Genomic DNA, 18,310 nt, shown 5'->3' on the forward strand with positions numbered 1-18,310 from the left:
CCAGACTCGCGGGACAGAGTATAAACTAAACTAAACTCTAAAGGGCTTCCATCAGGCAAAATGTGCTTAGCAGGAACTCTGCATATGTGGCATACCTCCCTGAATCATAGGTGTGCGCAGCCTATTGCATTAGGGTGTACACCCCAAAGCTCAAACACACATATGTGTGTGCGTGTATATATATGTGTGTGTGTGTGTGTGTATATATATGTGTATATATTATATGTGTGTGTGTGTGTGTGTGTGTGTGTGTGTGTGTGTGTATATATATATATATATATATATATATATATATATATATATATATATATATATATATATATTCCCCTGGCACATTGATCTCCCTGTCGACACAGTGAAAGAAGTGCATAATCACTTCTCTTATAGCAAAGCTGGTAAAAGGGAGATCTTCCCCATCTCCCCGCTGCTCCACACAGTGATTAAGCTAATGTGCACTTGGTGAATGGTGATTAGGGGGTGCCCAGGCACACCCTGTGTGCACACCTATGCCCTGAATGTTTCGGCTCTAAAAGCCTTGTACAGCATTAAGCTACTGTGTATTTCAGTCTGTCCTAGATTTTCACAGGCTTCTGGCATTGGGGCCAAGCACTGTACCTGACCTCCCAGGTGCCCTAAAACAATAGAATTTGATGCCAAGGGGCCAACGTGTCCACAGGCATATGAGACCTTAGAAGCAAGCACAGAGTATACAAAATCCCACTATCAGCTCGCACACTTCTTCCCCCCTGCTAATCTCCTAGAATGTATTAGCAATGGCAAGGATAATTATCTGTATTCCTAATGATTCACAGGTCTGGAAAACTGTGCAAAATAAGATGCATATGGTGCCATTGGTTGCTGTTAAATCAAAAACAAAGGTTGACTTGACCACCAATCAGATTTTAACATTTTCACAATGCTGCTTTGTGGTAATTTAATGCATTTTATTGCACGTTGCTGTGTTTTTTTTTTTTATGTGTATTTTTTTTTGTATTTGAAAATAAAACATACAAGTTATGTTCAAATGTTTTGTAGCTTTTTTTTGTTTGGTAATAATGAGTTTTACAAGTACACCTCTCTATGAGACAATTTGCCGCATTGTTGATTTAATCCTTCTGGAAATTTTTTCTTGAAGAGCTCTTGCTCTGGCAGGGCTTTATTGAAGGAGTTAGTGCTCTGATGAACCTTGCCTTGCCCTTTTTCCCATACTTAAAAAAAAAAAAAAAAAAAAAAAAAATGAGTGGGATAGATCTTTTGTAAACCAGAAGCTTCATTCTCAGAGAGGCGTGGGCGTAAGTAACACTTTCACTGCACAGCTTGTCACTAAAATGAATTGTTTTCTCCAAGGTAGTGTAGAATATTTAATAGAAGGGCTAAAAGAAAAAAGGAGAATCACGTAATTACGATCCTGCTCGTACCATCTTGGCGTTAATTGGCGCACATTTCATTCCTAGTAAAGGGTTGAAAAATCAGGATAGCTTTTCACAAAATGTTCTGCGTTTTGACATAAAATATATTCTTGCTTATAATTTTGAAGATATTGTTATTAAGCAAATAATAATAAACCTAATGCTGTAATTCCCAGATTCATCTGGGGTAAAGGTTTTAGTTAAATTTGAAACTTCATTCTTTAACCACTTCCATACAGGGCACTTGTACACCTTCCCGCCCAGACCAATTTTTAGCTTTCAGTGCTGTTGCACTTTGAATGACAATTGCGCGGTCATGCTACATGTACCCAAACTAAATTTTTATAATTTTGTACCCACAAATAGAGCTTTCTTTTGGTGGTATTTGATCACCTCTGCGATTTTTTTTTTTTTTTTTTTTTCTGCAAAAAAAATTTAATGACCGAAAATTTTAAAAAAATAAGTTTTTTTTGTTTCTGTTATAAAACATTGTAAATAAGTACATTTTCTCCTTCACTAATGAGCACTGATGGTACTGCACTGACGGGCACTGATAAGGCGGCACCGATGAGGTGGCACTGATGTGGTGGCACTGATGATGGGCACTAATATGGGACACTGATGGGCGGCACGGATGGGCACTGATAGGCGGCATGGATGGGCACGGATAGGAGGCACGGATAGGCGGCACGGATGGGCACTAAGAGGTGGCACGGATGGGCATAGATGGGCACTGATAGGTGGCACTATCGTATGTGTTGTACTAATGGATGCTAATCAGTACCAAACAATGCCTGCCAATCAGTGATGCCCATTGTGGGCACTGATTGGCATCCATTGCGGGCACTGATTGGCATCCATTATTTGTGTCTTTGTCATCCCTGGTGGTCTAGGGTGGCATACCTGTGTTTTGGTTTTGGTTTTACATCCCTGGTGGTCTAGTGGCATCCCTGGTGGTCCAGTGGGCTTCCTCGGGGGGGCTGTGATAATTAATCAGCACAACCCCCCCCCCTGTCAGAGGAGCAGCCGATTGGCTTTCCTCTACTCGCATCTGACAGATGCGAGTGAGGAAAAGCCGATTACCGGCTTTTCCTGTTTACATTGTGATCAGCGGTGATTGGACACGGCTGATCACGTGGTGAAGAGTCTCCGTGAGGGACTCTTTACCTAGATCGGTGTTGCGGGGTGTCAGACTGACACCCTGCAACAACGATCACCGTGATGCGCGCCCCCGGGGGCGCGCATTGGCTCAATATCCTGAGGACGTCATATGACGTCCACTCAGGATATTGAAACCACTTTGCCGACGTCAGTCTGTCATTGGCGGGCGGCAAGTGGTTAAAGCAGTATTGAACCCAAAACCAGAAATTTTATGTATTGCAGCTTACCAGACATTAGATGTGGTGGCTGTGGTGACAGCACGCAGCAGTATTATCAATCTTACAGGGAAGGAGTGTTAAATGTTTAAATTAAAATCAAACTCCAGCTCACACTTTATAGCCAGTTACAGAAAACAATTTGTTTTCCTTTTGGGATAAAGGTTTTACACAAGGAAAAGTTGATCATCTTACACACCCCTGTCAGTATTCAATGGTTTGTCTCATCTTGGTAGTTGATACATTCTGCTGGAGAGTTTGTGCTGCTGAAAAACAGACCCGCTGGCTTTGCTATTGGATTTAATACCTCCTTTAAAGGATAATTAAATATTTAGTCAAGTTGCCATTTTAATGTTTTCCTCCAGGCAGTAAAATACTAGTTTGCATCCTCGTTCCTGAGCTCTTCGGCATGCACCTCTGCCTAGTGCCTACCACAATGCAAGCCACATCTGAGTCCTGCTGCACATCACTATGACATCCATAATTGACTATTGCACCCGCCTCAAGCTGTTTTTTTTTTTTTTCCACAGAGTTTAAAGAGAAGTTCCACCCCCCCACGCACATATACTGTAGCTACTGACTTTTAATATTGGGACACTTACCTGTCCAGGGATCCCACGATGTCGGCACCCCAGCCAATTTTCCAATCGGCTCTTGGGTGCTGCCGCCGCCATTCATGGTGAGGGAAACCATCATTGAAGCTTACTATTTCCCTTCTGCGCATGTGCGAAGAGCCCTGCGCTTTCTAACTGCCACGGAGGCAGAGGGAAGGAGGAGGGGGGCTGAGGTTGCCGCTGCAAGGTCTCCTGGAAGTGGAGGATGGGTACCTGTTAAAAACAGGTACCCGCCCCCGACCTCCCAAAAGTGAAAAAGGAGGGGGGAGGAAGCAAACAAGCAGAGCTTCCCATTTTTGAGTGGAGCTCTCTTTTAAAGTTGAACCTTGTCAAAACACCTTGCAGAGGACCTAGCTGTTTCCCAACTTATTCCCAAAATGAAATGTCTAAAAATATTGTGCTGCCCTAAACAAAGTAATTATAGTGCAAAGGTTGGTGAAATGCCAAAGAAACTAACACTAAAAAAGATCATTTAAAGTGAAAAAATGTAACTTCCATGTGTTGATCACATAGTTCTGAGAAATCAAATAAATCGGTGCATCCTCCACCAGTTTAATAAACCATCACCACATTTGAATGTATGGAGGCTTTTGGAGTTTCATGACCTCCTAAATGAATAGAAAGGTCATAACTGGCTTGGATAGAAGCTCCCTGATACACTGTAGGACACACAACTTGATAGCAGATCAGATGCAAAACCACACAAGGCTGTCAGATTGCCCTCGCATTAAGGGTAAAGAGGACCCCCAGGGCCAGTTGATGGGACTTTCTCCACCATTTTATAAAAAACTAGAAACTGCACGTACATAGAAAAAAAGACCGATACAGCGCTGTGTAATCTCATCAACATGAAGGACACATCTAGATCACGATGACATCGCATGCGTGGCCCTGTCCTGGTAGGTTTTGTCAAATATAACCTTCTCAAAGGTCCAAAATGAAATGTGTTTTAGCCAGAGAGCCACCTAATATATAGCCGCTAGTGCCAATTTATTGGCATGGCTGGTTGCAACAGGTTCTTACCTAAAAAAAAAACGTATTTTTTTCATTTTGGATAGAGAGGTGGAGGGTTCACCATTGGGAAGATTTCCCTTCATTTGCTGTCCAAAGCTACAACAGGAATTGAGAGAGAAATTCCTTATCGTCGCCAGAGCCAGTGCTTACATTGAAAATGTGTCTTCTGTTCTGGTTCTGTTGACAACTCAAAATTTGGGGATTTTCTTTCACTTTTACTCCTAGTGATAACAGTCACCAAGACAAAATATAGAGGGCGAATCCCCCTAACATGGACAGAGACAAATATAAAAACCACAAAGGTCATCTAATCACCCCCCACTCTACCCAAAACTTGGTATCTCATTCAAGAAAAGATAGAACAGTAGCAACTAGGTAACTCTCACTTGTCCTGTAAATTCTTCTACCAAGATTATAATGGGAATAGGCACCCTCTTTGGACAGTACATCCCTATACAGAGCACATATTAGGGATAGACATGTCCAAGGTCTTATATGCCCCTATATAGAACACATGGCATGAACTGGGCACATTCATTGTTCTGTATAATATTATAAAAGAATATGGTAACCCAACATTTCATATTCCTGATGTATGCCTTTTGTACCATGTGCTTATATGAAAAAGTATCCTCCTCTCTTTACCTATTAAAAAAACTGGCCACACTAAGCATGAGAGCATAGCAAGTTCGGTTTTCTAGCTGGGGAGACTATTGTCCTGCGGTTTCTCATACCCTTGCTCTCTGAATTCCTTATTCGATTGAGTACAAAGGGTATGTTTTGATCACTTGTATGCGTGTGTGTAAAATAAAATGAATAAAAAAATATAATAAATATAATTGTGTGTGTGTGTATGTATGTATGTGTATATGTGTGTGTGTATATATATATATATATATATATATATATGTGTATATATATATATATATATATATATGTGTGTGTATATATATATATATATATATATATATATATATATATATATATAATATATATATATAATTTATTTTCTACATTTTTATTTTTTAGGTATACACAAATGCTTTTCTTATTTCCATTTTAAGGATTTTTAGGATGCTTTTCAAGATGAGGGTTCACATATACCTTAATAAACAATTTAATGTTAAATGGCCCATAGGTTTCTCAAGCTACAAGTAAGGTTTAAAAACATTTTAAATTACTGTATTGCATACACGGAGATGATGCATTCACTGAAGATATATTTAACAAATCATAAAAATTACAGATTCTCTTTTATGACAGTTTAGCAAATGGAACATATTAAGTATTAAATAATAGATTTTTTGTGTCTGCCTCGTGCTTTGAATGTAACAATGGGACAATGGAAATGTGTTAAACCAAAAAATCATTTTGTTTTGACACCTTTCATTATTTACTTATTCAAATCCTCACCATTCTGCTTCAGCCGCCAGAAGCCGTACCCTGAAAGAGATTTTCTCATGGAGAATCTAAATGACAAGGAAATCCGCGTAGAATTTTGACACTTTTGAATATGAAATAGTCACACGGTTGTCATAGTTATTTCTTTAGCATATGTTGCCCCGCTGACATATCTGATTTAAATAACCAGTGCAAAATAAAAAAATAGAAGGAAAATAAAGATGTAAGCATGTAGCGCAATATATATTAGTTTTTGGTTCTGAGAGGTTTTTTTTGTATACAAAAGCCAGTTGTTCTGAGCCAGCAGTTCAATGTACCCCGATGCAACCCATGTATATAAATGGAGTGTCCTTCCACTGTGCATTTACTGTATATCAGCACCGCTGTGCCAAGTCGGTCCCTGGCTGATGCAATGGAGCTAACCTCGTCAGTATAAGTGCAGCCTCATCCCTTTATTACTCTATGGAGTTCCCTATGCAGAAAGCTGCTTAGGCCGTTATTCTGGTCTGCCTTTCAGACTTTGAAGGATAGGTTCAGTATAGTTCTTTGGTTTTCGCTGTTAAAAACTTGTCAGACGTTGATCCCGTTCACACTGCTTTCGTACTAAACCGGAGCAGTTTAGAGCATGGACAGCTAGCAGTTTCAGCTGCAGTGAGCTAACAGTAGGGGGCAGTGTTGTGCGCCTTTCAGCACATCACATGCTCCCCCCCCCCTTTTTATTTTTTACTTTTTTATTTTTTTACTTGAAGTTTACAAAGTGACGTTTTCATTCATGTCACTGCACAGCGCTGCTATGCATTGCGCTGTTGCACATTGAGATATGGAGGCCTTTCTGTGCAGAATGTCTGAATTTTATCACAGCTCACTGCACTGCAGCTCCAGGCTGCATTGAATTGTGAATGGGGTACATGGAAAACAACTGTTTTTTATGTGCCCTAGTGGCGATTAGCATTCTTCTAGTGCGGAAAAACACTAGTCGCCTGGCTATATGTGAAGGGGCCCTAAAAGTAAAACAATTACTTTTGTGCTTGTCCTGGCAGATTCTAAAAAAATCCTATAGCCTGCAGGGAGAATGAGCTCTGCTGATTGGAGATCAGTAGGTCCTATCTGCAGCTAGTGCAAGACAGGAGATTTTCTACTTTCACAGGGAATTCCTTTTAAAAAATAAGGGTAAAATATTGAGCACTTAGTGTTTTCTAGTGGTGTTGCTATGGGGGGTGCAGACCATACCAGGGTGACACCCACCAGAGGGGTGGCACAAGGTTGCCAACCATCCGTAAAAAATATAGTTACAGGACGACTTTGGAACGGCACATGCGCATGGGCTCAGATATACTCGTCTATTTTTGGCCATACGCATGCGCAGTGAGTCAGTGACTTCATGGCGCTGCCTGGTGCCATGTTTAAATGAATGGCAGCACAGCAGTGGACATGCCTCCCAAGTCCTGATCTGAATATCCGATCCTGGCCCGCCATTCCACCACTATGAGCAGCATGGATATGCGAAGACTGGACCCGTGCCCTGCACCATCCATCCATGGCTGCAGGAGACTCCAACGCCACTGTGAGTACAGCTATGGCCACAATCTCACACTAGTAAGCTTTTCTGTACTACAACAAAGCTCTAGTATTATGCAGATAAATATTGCTTGCATTTTTATTTTTACATCGGTAAATCGTAGTACTAAAGGCTTCCTTTGCAAGCTAGAGATCTATCAGTGTGACTCGGCAGACAGCATTTCAGACCTCTGCAGAGAAACTACTGCTTCCACACAGCGAGCAAGGGTCTTTCTTTACAGTATGCGGGCAAGACATCAAAATTTATACTCAATGTGTCTGTTTTCTAAAGAAAATGAACTATAACACATTGAACACCTTCCGTTTTTATGCACCTGGAATCTATTTAGCATGCACAGCGCTGTATTGACATCAAGCTTATATACGTATGTAGCACCCTCTAGTGAGTGCTAGTGTATATAGTTATTAGTGTAGGAAATCTGGGTCAGTTAATCAGGGAGGCTGGATGCCTCGGCAAGCAACAACTCTGGTAACTCCCCCTGCTCTCTGGAACCTTGGAGAAGTTTCCAGAAGTAGAAATAGGAGTCTAGGAGAAGCTGCTTGGAGTATTAATGAGGGTCTCAGTCAATCCCCAGCAAAATGGTCCGGCAGGGGGCAGGTACCTCACAAATACTCTTAGGTCATGCCAGCAGTCAGTTAGAAGATGGAAAAGGAGTGCCGAGGACGCTGGCTGTGGCCCTTGAGGGTGCCACCTAGTCTGGGGGGGGGGAGGTGACTTCGGGCTTGGGGCTCAGGTGCTGGAGGGACCCTCTAGAACAGCATATCCTTCCTGGAGGCACAGGAGCAAGGAGAGGACAGCAGGCGCAGGTCAGCATGTAAATGGGTTCAACAGAGGACTCAGACGAGTGGGCTGATGAGTGAGTGTCAGTCTGTGAGGACTGTGGAGAAGTAGCCAGGGGGGCTAGTGAAAAGGGCAGCTGCAGGCTGGCAGGGCCTGAAGAGCTGGTACTGGGATCAGTAGCCACAGGAATGTAAGCTGGACACTGATTTTGCTACACACCCAAAAGGGGACTCAAGTTTCTGTCTATAACAGGCTTTTGCTCAACAATCTGAAGCTGCACACAGGTTTTTTACCTTAATGCATGAAAAGAGTTTATGAATCTCCAAAAGAATCTTAATAATTGTTTTAAATGTATTGATGCAATGGCACATTTTGTTATGCTGTCTACATTAGAAAACCAGCACATTTTAATCTATATAAGCTATAACTAAAACAGGATGACTTGCATCAAACACCTGAATCGCTCCTTTCCACGTTTTACTATTCAGCCGCCTTTTGATTTTCCCATTTCCATAAATACAACAACCTGCCCCGAACTTATAAATTTGTATGAAAAAGCTTAGTACATCAAGCCTATTTTTTTTACAAAGTAAATAACGATTCATGGGGCTGATTACACAGTGAAAGGAAATGGTTGGCAGTATGTTAACCAATTGGTAGGTTAGCTACTGCTAGCATTATGTTTGGATATTATACGTCTGTTGTGTACACTGATGCCTTTTTCATGACACACCTCGATTTTTACTGTTCAGCTTTTGGAAAACATTTGGATCCTACAGTCACTGAAGTATTTAAAAATTGGCATCAGTGGTATCTTATGTGTAAGGATACCTACAGTTTTCTAAACATGTCTGTTCTTTGACTTCACTGCCAAGCACATCATTATAATCCCAATCTATGCCATGCCATATTGATGAGCACATCGTCCCTTAGTTCTCCAGCCATGTAAATTGATTTTTATTCCCTATAACTGTATAAATAAGTCTTTTTTTAGTGTTGCATGCTGTGTGCCAGGACCCCTTTTAGTACCTGCCTGCCAGTATGTGGTGTCACTGTAAAAGTGTAGATCTTCGGAATATGGACGTGTTTGTTAGAATTAATAAGTTAGACATAATAAGTATTCCCTAGTTTGTTGCTATGATATTGGGGAAGGGGCATATGTTTTAGTAACCTCTCATTTACCAAGAAGTAAAATGGACATTATATATGAAAAGCAGGTCTAGAAAGTACAGTTACATGGCACATTGTACATATTTTATTTATGACTATATCCGCTGCAGGCAGTGCCAACAAAACATTTAGTACTGACTCATGTTGCACTTCATAGAGGTGAAATCTGCACTGTTCCTCCAGGCGTAATATTGAATGCATGAGCTGCTTTGGCTGTAGGTTTGCAATTGTGTTAAAGGAAAAGAGTAGACTGGCAATTTTGCATTATTTTTTTTTACCTGGGATTAGTAAGACTGAAGTCCTCAGATTTAGGGTTCTCAATTATCTATAAAATGGATTTCCAGAAAAACGAAAAAAAAACATGTTTCTAGGAGATAAAGGATTTTTAATTTCTTGGAGACCTAAAATGCCTGTGTATAATATGCAATAGCTCAAACTGAAATGAATTAAAACAATTCAGTTAGTCCATAGTGTTTATGGTAATACTTATAACAAAAATTATATTGATTAAATTTAAGTAGAAAAATTTAAGAAATAGCCTGCCTACATGATGCTTCTAATTTTCATCTCAGCAATAATTGGTAGAGGTCAATCCTTCCTGTCCTTATGGAAACTAAACCATATCCTAAATCCCATACAGACGGGCCGAATGCTGGACAACATCAAACCGTTCAATAAAAATCGTCTGAAATTTTGCGCGTGTGTAGGGGTCTTTAGGATATTGTTTAGTGTTACTAAGAAAAGAAAGACAATCTGTTTTGTGTACTGCTTTGGTGCCGCTATTTTATTTGTCTGTATTGATGTAAAGTGCTGTTTTCAGATGTTTTGCATTATATGGATATGTAATGTGTGTATCATTTCTGCTGGCACAATAAAACTTTTTCTGATTTAAAAAAAAAAAAGAACAGAAAGGATCAGGTCCAACAAACATCTGGCTTCTGTTGGACCAGCATGTTGGAAAACCAGCAGCCGACCGGCTCCCGATACCCCATGGAACAGAGATCATGGGTACAGAAACTTGGGACCAGGTCCTCGGGTGCTCAAGAAAATCCTAAGCGATTTGAGTAGGTTTTGCCGATCCTAATAATTGTCCAGCAGCACTTCTCCCTAGGAACCAGCAGGGGTAGTTTGAGAAAGTCGAAACATAAATTTGAAATTACCTAGGGCAGTTTTTTGGGGGATCTTGCAGAAATCATGAACAGCTACAGACAATAACACAGCATGGTTCTGAAGGCAGTTAACTGCGACAATCCTCTTGCAATCCATTGTACAGCAGAACTCAGACTGGGAAAGGCAAGACAGGGAGTCAATCTGTTGTGCTGCAGTGTACATGTGCTAACAAGATACATGTTCAGTGTGCTGCTTCTCATTTTACTGTCCAGTCGTGGGCTGGGGAAGGGTCAAGACCTGTCTGCATTAGCATAGCAAGTACAGCAGAGAAAAAGGAAAGTGGGTCTCCTGCCCTTCCAGATAGGGTTGTGCTCTAATGCAGAGCTGTACAAATGTCAGAACTGAAAAGACACAAATACAAATCAAGGTAAGGTGACTCCCTTATATGCATTTCAGATTTAACTGTCTGAAGTTCAGCTTTACCTTAAAGATATTGAATTTGTGAATTCAGTCTTTAACTTTTTTTTAATGCAATATTTCAGGCCAGGAAAACTAAATTATCACCTTTTTGTGAACATTATTTATTACCTTTTTTATTTTTCATTTAGCTTGGAAATTGTACCTTGTTGAGTCTTGGAAGCTCTGAAAACATTGTAACGCTGTGAACATTCCATTATTAGCAGTAGACAGTAATAGACAGACCGTCAAGGAACTGCGACTGTACAAACAAATTAAGTAATAAATTAAATTTACGATATTTATTTTACATCTTTGCATTACTTAGCAGTAATAGATTTGTCATATAGCTGGTGTTCAGCTTTAAATTTACTGTATAGTGTCATGAAAATGCATCACTACTACGCAAAATGTTCCTTTTTAAAGAATATCATCAGTCATGTCTTGGTGTCGATAGCATTTCAGTTCTACACAATTTAAAAGTGTGATCACATCCTTGGATCGCAGATTAATTTCAATGGCATACACTCTCCGAGGTGTGAAAATATTTCTGATGAAACGAAGAACGTCTTCGGTTTCATAAATTGGTGGAGCTAAGGTGTAACAATTTAAATGGATTTGTCACTGCTGTATGGCAAAGACTTGTGCACGTAAACATGCGAAGATCGCACATACGTCATCCTTGGCTTTGAAATTAGACTATTGAGCTTTAACCAGTTAAGCCCCGGAAGGATTTGCCCCTTAATGACCAGGCCATCTTTTGCAGTATGGCACTGTGTCTCTTTAACTGATAATTGCGTGGTCATGGGATGCTGTACCCCAAAAAAATATATGCTTTTTTTCCCCACAAATAGATTTCTTTTGGGGGGTTTTGATCACCTCTGCGGTTTTATTTTTTGGGCTATAAACAAAAAAAAGCGTACATTTTTGGAAAAAAAAATATTTGCTTTAAGAAATATCCCCCAAAAAATGTATTCATTTAGGCCAATATGTATTCTTCTACATGTTTTTGGTAAACAAAATCACAATAAGCGTTTTATTGATTGGTTTTCGCAACAGTTGGTGCCTACAAAATAGGGGATAGATTTATGGCATTTTTATTATTTATTTATTTTTTACTAGTAAAGGTGGCGATCTGTGATTTTTAGTGGGACTGCGACATTACCGTGGACAGATTGGACACGTTTGACACTTTTTTGGGATTATTGACATTTATACAGCGGTCAGAGCTATAAAAATGCACTGATTACTGTGTAAATGTCACTGGCAGGGAAGGGGTTAACAGGGGGCGATCAAGGGGTTAAATGTGTTCCCTCAGTGTGTTTCTAACTGTGGGGGGAGTGTACTGACTGGAGGAGGAGACATATCGCTATTCCTAATTACTAGGAACAACAGATTTATCTCTCGTCTCCTGTCGGAACGGGGATTTGTGTGTTTACACACACATCCCCCCCGTTCTGGCTCTCATTACACACACAAATCCCCCCCGTCCTGGCTCTCATTACACACACAAATCTCCCCCGTTCTGGCTCTCGTGCCCGCGATCGTGCCTGCTATGGCTCTTAAAGAAGCCGGTGTACAGGTACAGCAATTTAAAATACACATTAGGGAACGGGTAACAAACCCTGGGGACTTTCAAACGGTGCTAGTAAATACGATAACACAAATAATGTAAAAAAGTGGAAACATTTATTTATTGGAAAACAATCAATATAAAAACCATCCGATTAAATGAGTTAGCTCCAAACATGAGCTTAAAGAAACCTGTTGCAGAAGTTGCTCTACATGTTTCGCTGGAATTGAGCTTCTTCAGGAGCTTGAACAGGTAGTGCTACAGGTCCAAAGGAAAAATACACAGGATGGAACAGATTAATAAATCTATATGTATAGGTACAAATTAAACAATACAATGCAGTACATATGATTGGGGGGAAAAAAATATATAATACATATAATGATAGATATAGTAAGTTCACATACATTAAAGTGCATAATCCTGGCACAGACAACTTACCATGGAGGACCGGACCAAATTAAAAAAATATGTGAAAGCATAGCAAGGTACAGCGATTTGCGCAGTCAACCTGCCACCGTAAATGTATGTGAGTCGGTCGAGAAGTGGTTAAGGAGACTGCAGTTAAAAAAAAAAAGACAGACATAACATATACAAATGGTGGTAAACCCCTTGCCAGGTTTTTACTGTCTGTGTCCCCATTGGGGGGTATTCACCCTCTCTATTTGCCCTCATGACCATTATTACTTGAACAGAACGTGATGGGAAAGCCCAAATTTTGTCATCAGAACATGAGGTTAAGGTAAACATTCCAATGAGGCTATGTGTTCTGTTAACAGATGTGTAAGAGAGCATTTCCACTTACTTTGAAGGTGTGTCTTGTGGTCATTGTCTAAGGGAAATCTCGCCAGTGGTATACACATAGAGGTAAAAAAAAGGGGGTGTTAACTATTACTCTATCTAATGCACTATATGAAAAACCATGCAAATGCGTTTCCGAAAAACGGACACACTGTTGTAAGAGCAAAAGATATTGCCATCATGTAATGACCGCATTTTGAATGATACATCGTTTAATCAACCTAGATATATCCGTTTCCTGTTCTATTTTTGCTTCTGGGTAACATATGCGCAGTACCAACAGTTGTGATTTTTTTAACGGATAAAAAAAAATCATTAACCTAACAATTTGTCATCCATTCGGTAGACTAGTTCCAAACTTTTCCTTTTTGGCTCAAAAACATCACGACCAATTTTCTATGTGTGCCCATTAGATGGATGAAAAACATCCAAACTGATACAAAGTCCTTTTTTTTTTTTTTTTTTTCTCAAAATAACAAACGTTATACTCACTTAGCTCCTTGCTACTGAGGGGATAGTACAGGATCAGATAGTCTCCGCTGTTGCTGGCGGCTCCTGTAAGCAGAGTTGACTAGAGCGCGGCAGGAGGGGGGGGGCGATCTTGTGGGGAATCTGCCACGGAGATTACTTTTATCTGAAAGAGGACTGCCCGCTATTGTAGAAAATACCAGGGATATGGCAGCTATCAGCTGCCATAACCCTGGTAGTCTACATCAAATTACCGACGTATAACAATGGCAGCTGGTCCGTAAGTGGTTAAACAAACTTTGTTACAGATACCTACCTTTTTGTTATTTCGATGAAATAGCCATTTGTGTCCATGTGGAAATTGAATCTAATGAAAGTGATTTTATAACTATCAAATGGCTGCTGCACCTGCAGGGTTCTAATGAGGAAAGTGGCAGGGTTTGCATCTCTTTTGACATGATTTCACTTTGATACGATCTCTACCAAAAAATCCAGTTTTTGTTGAAGGGAATGTCCAAAATCTGATTTTGTATCTTAAGCTGGCTAAACATTACATCATTTTCATTTTAGATTTACCAAAACCATATAATATGAGGTCAAACCTAAACACTTTCAAATTGTATGCAGTCAGGCAGGCCCATGAACTACATAGTTGAATGTAAATCTAAAGGAAATTGAACAAAAAAATTGTATAATGTGTAGGCAGCTGTAGTCGAAACTTTTGGGAAAATCAGTGAGTCAATCACACACAGGAGATTAAATATCTGGGGGGCTTTCTGTATATCATCTGTGTACAGACCGCCTCCAGGTTGCCATATTGCATTGAATTTTTAAAAAAAAATTACAGTGCTGCAGATAGGAAATGAATGGTCACTTTCAATAACCTTTAACCACTTGGGATCCACGCTATGGACGAAAGATGTCCACACGTGGCTCTCAAGTGCCGGGTGGACATCTTTGGACGTCCTGTTTACATTCCCTGTGCGCGCCGCTGGGGGTGCGCAGCGGGGAAACACTGTGCCCGGCGCATCGCAGGGGAGCTGGTGCGTGTGCCTGGCGGCCGCGATGGGGACACCCTATCACACTTGTACGACTTTTGCTGCGACTTTGGACATCAGAGTCGCATGACAAATCGTACCCCATGATTCCCAATGATAACATTCATATCTGTGCAACTTAGTTCCTGTACTACTTAGGTCCGTAGACCTCAAGTTTACACACATTCCCTGAAATCGCATCAAAATCACAATTAAGACAGCAGGTGTGTTGCTGGCCAGATCACCAGGAGAAAATAAATTTCTCCACATCCAATTCGTATGTCGGGTCAGGAGACTGTGACCTTCTCTCTATGGAGCCAGTTCACACAGCTCTGGGATGGCTGCGGAGCACTTTTGCAGAAGAGTCCTGTGCATCTTCTGGTTTGTTTCAAAAATTTAGGCCTGAAATGGAGAACAGGGATGCACTGGATCCCCTGCTATGAGTCGCGTTCGTCTGCAGTGTGAACCCAGCCTTTTTTTTTTTTTTTTTTAATGCTTACCTCGGTGGATGCAGCATCAAACCAATGCTGCATCTGTCCCCTGGCGTCTCTGCACTGAGAACCGATTAATCAAACCTCACTGATTGCTCGGTTCTCACTCCACCCCGAGCGGAGAGATGCTGCCTTTCAGTCAGCATTTCTACTGCTCTGCTCCTCCACGCTCATTGCAGCACTGAGCTGTGGAGGGGCAGGGAGTGAGCTGCTGAGATGGCCATCATCTGGTGGATCCAGACCTGGGAAGTCGTGATGACGTGGTGCCTCATCTGATCTTGGTGACCTCAGCGGAGAGCGGACCTCAGACCGCTCTCTAGTGAAGACCAGTCACAAGAGTTCAAAACTAATTGCACTCCTGTGACCCAGAGGAGAAGCCCAGCCAAAGGAACTCAGGCTGGACTTCTCTTTTAGGCTGGGTTCACATTTGTACAACAAACGCTCTGAGATTGGGAGCTCATGTCACATGACATGTGAAAATCATGGTTTCCCTGTTGCAGCCGTCTTAACTGGTCCGACCCAAGTTGGTCGAACTTTGAAAATACTCACTGCACTACTTTTGGTCCTACTTTAGCCGGATCAAAGTAGTAATTTTGTTAATTCAAGTAGGACTGATGTGGGACTGATGTGGGACTAATTGTAGCAGAGCAAAGTAGGATGACAGTCGTATGACTGTCGTGTCATATCGGTGTGAACCAGGCCTAAGGCTGGGTACACACTGATACGACACGACAGTCATACAACTTTCATCCTGCTTTGCAACATCAGTACATCGGTCCTACATTAGTCATACATCCATCCGACTTTCATGAACAGGATACTACTTTGATCCAACTTTGTGATAGTCTGACTTGTTTTTTGACCAATCAAAACAATCTCAGTGTGAGAAATTCATTTTGCTGCTGCTGTAATCACATGTCGGATGTCAAAGTCGGATAGTAAGGACAAGGATCCGACTTTGATCCGACTTCAATGATATTCAATGGGTTGAAGTAGGATCAAAGTCGGACCAAAGTAGTACAGGGAGCATTTTCAAAGTCGGACCGACTTGTGTCGGGCCAGTTTAGACGGCTCTCATAGGGAAACATTGATTTTCACACGTCATGCGACGTGAGCTCCCAATGTCGGAGCGTTTGTCGCACAGTGTGAACACGGCCTAAATGATTAGTAAATTGTAATATATCACATTTTTGTTTTGCGGTTTAATACCACTTTAGATGAAAATATTCTCTAATATAGGAAGCTTCTTTGTTCTTGGCTTTTGTTTTCTGGTGTGAAAATTAGTTTTACAATAAGCCGCTGATTAGCGAAGTAATAACAAAATGAATTTTAAAATGAACTGTGTTTTGATATTTTCTTTTCTGTTTGCATGCAGATAATCTGCTTGATTGAAGTTGACAGATGAAGAGTACGAAGTAACCCGGAGCCTCAGGTACACCTGCTGCCATTTTAAAATAGAAGCCAATTCAGTTTTCAAAGCCTTTGGAATTTCTGTATGTTTTGATGAGCGGTTCATTCATTCATTTGTTGTAAATTGTACGCCGTTGGATCTTTATGACTTTTTGGTTAATGTGTTCTTTCGCACTTTCCGCTAAGATCTCGTACTTCTCAGTAAAGATTGTCTGGCTTTTTCTAATATTGCGATCTTGTAGACCTGGTCTTCTGTTAACAGCTGGTTTTCTGCTGTGCCTTGGAAAAGGTCACGCTAAATTCATGCTGTGAGTGATGGCAGCGCATGCGACTTAATCACAGTTCCGGTGTACAAGAGGCTGAAGTAGTTCATAAAGGCTGCGGTCATCTCCAAAGTACTGTGTGCGGAACTGCTGCTGCTTTAATGGGAAATGATTGTGTAGGTTTAGTCCTATTTAATTTGTAACATTTAGTCTATTTTAAAATGTAACATTTAAAAGTCATTTTATGAGATTCTCACATTTGATATTTATACCACATATTCTCTTATTTCATGTCTCTTTTAAGGACTGCCATAGGGCTAAGCTGTATTTAACATTCTGGTGACAAATGATAAGTCCAAGGGTAACTGTACTTTTAGATAACTTAACCACTTAAACCTCGGACCATTTTGTTGCTAAATGACCGGGCCACTTTTTGCGATTCGGCACTGCGTTGCTTTAACTGACAATTGCGCAGTCGTGCGATGTGGCTCCCATACAAAATTGTCTTTCCCCCCCCCCCCCCACAAATAGAGCTTTCTTTTAGTGGTATTTGATCACCTCTGCGTTATTTTATTTTTTATTTTTTTGCGCTATAAACAAAAATAGAGCGACAATTTTGAAAAAAAATCAATATTTTTTACTTTTTGCTATAATAAATCCCAAAAAAGATGTATAAGAAAAACATTTCCTTCAGTTTAGACCGATACGTATTTTTCTACATATTTTTGGTAAAAAAGCGCTTATCGATTGGTTTGCGCAAAATTTATAGCGTTTACAAAATAGGGGATAGTTTTATGGCATTTTTATTATTTATTTTTTTACTACTACTGGCGGCGATCAGTGATTTTTTTTCGTGACTGCGACATTATGACGGACACATCGGACACTTTTGACAATTTTTTTATGTCATTTTCACAGCTTAAAATGCACTGTTACTGTGAAAATTACAATGGTAGTGAAGGGGTTAACCACTAGGGGGCGCTGTAGGGATTAAGTGTGACCTAATGTGTGTTTCTTACTGTAGGGGGGCGTGTCTGGACGTGTGACGTCACTGATCGTCGTTCCCTATGACAGGGAACAGACAATCGGTGACGAGCCACAGAGAAGAACGGGGAAGGTTTGTTTACACTCGCCTCTCCCCGTTCTTCAGCTCCTGTGACAGGATCGCAGGACACCAGCGGCGTTCAGGTCCTGCGGGCACGGTCATGGAGCTTCGGACCAGGTCGCGAGAGCGCCTCCACCGGCGCGCTCGCGACCCACAGCTGGTACATGTACACTCTTGTGCCCAGCCGTCCCATTCTGTCGACGTTTTACACTTGATGCTCTTAAAGGGGTTTTAAAGGTAAAACATGTTTTCC

At 40.9% G+C, this 18,310-nt stretch overlaps 1 protein-coding gene across 1 annotated transcript in view; it reads left to right on the forward strand.

The window, feature by feature from the left end:
- Positions 1-18,310, forward strand: part of B3GALT1 (beta-1,3-galactosyltransferase 1) — a 360,749-nt gene that overhangs the window by 107,036 nt on the left and 235,403 nt on the right. The window contains exon 2 of the mRNA XM_040357811.1: positions 16,655-16,711. The gene's annotated coding sequence lies outside the window, so the exon portion shown is untranslated. The remainder of the gene's footprint in view (positions 1-16,654; positions 16,712-18,310) is intronic.

This window comes from Rana temporaria, chromosome 6, assembly GCF_905171775.1.
Source record: "Rana temporaria chromosome 6, aRanTem1.1, whole genome shotgun sequence".
Classification (NCBI taxonomy): domain Eukaryota; kingdom Metazoa; phylum Chordata; class Amphibia; order Anura; family Ranidae; genus Rana; species Rana temporaria.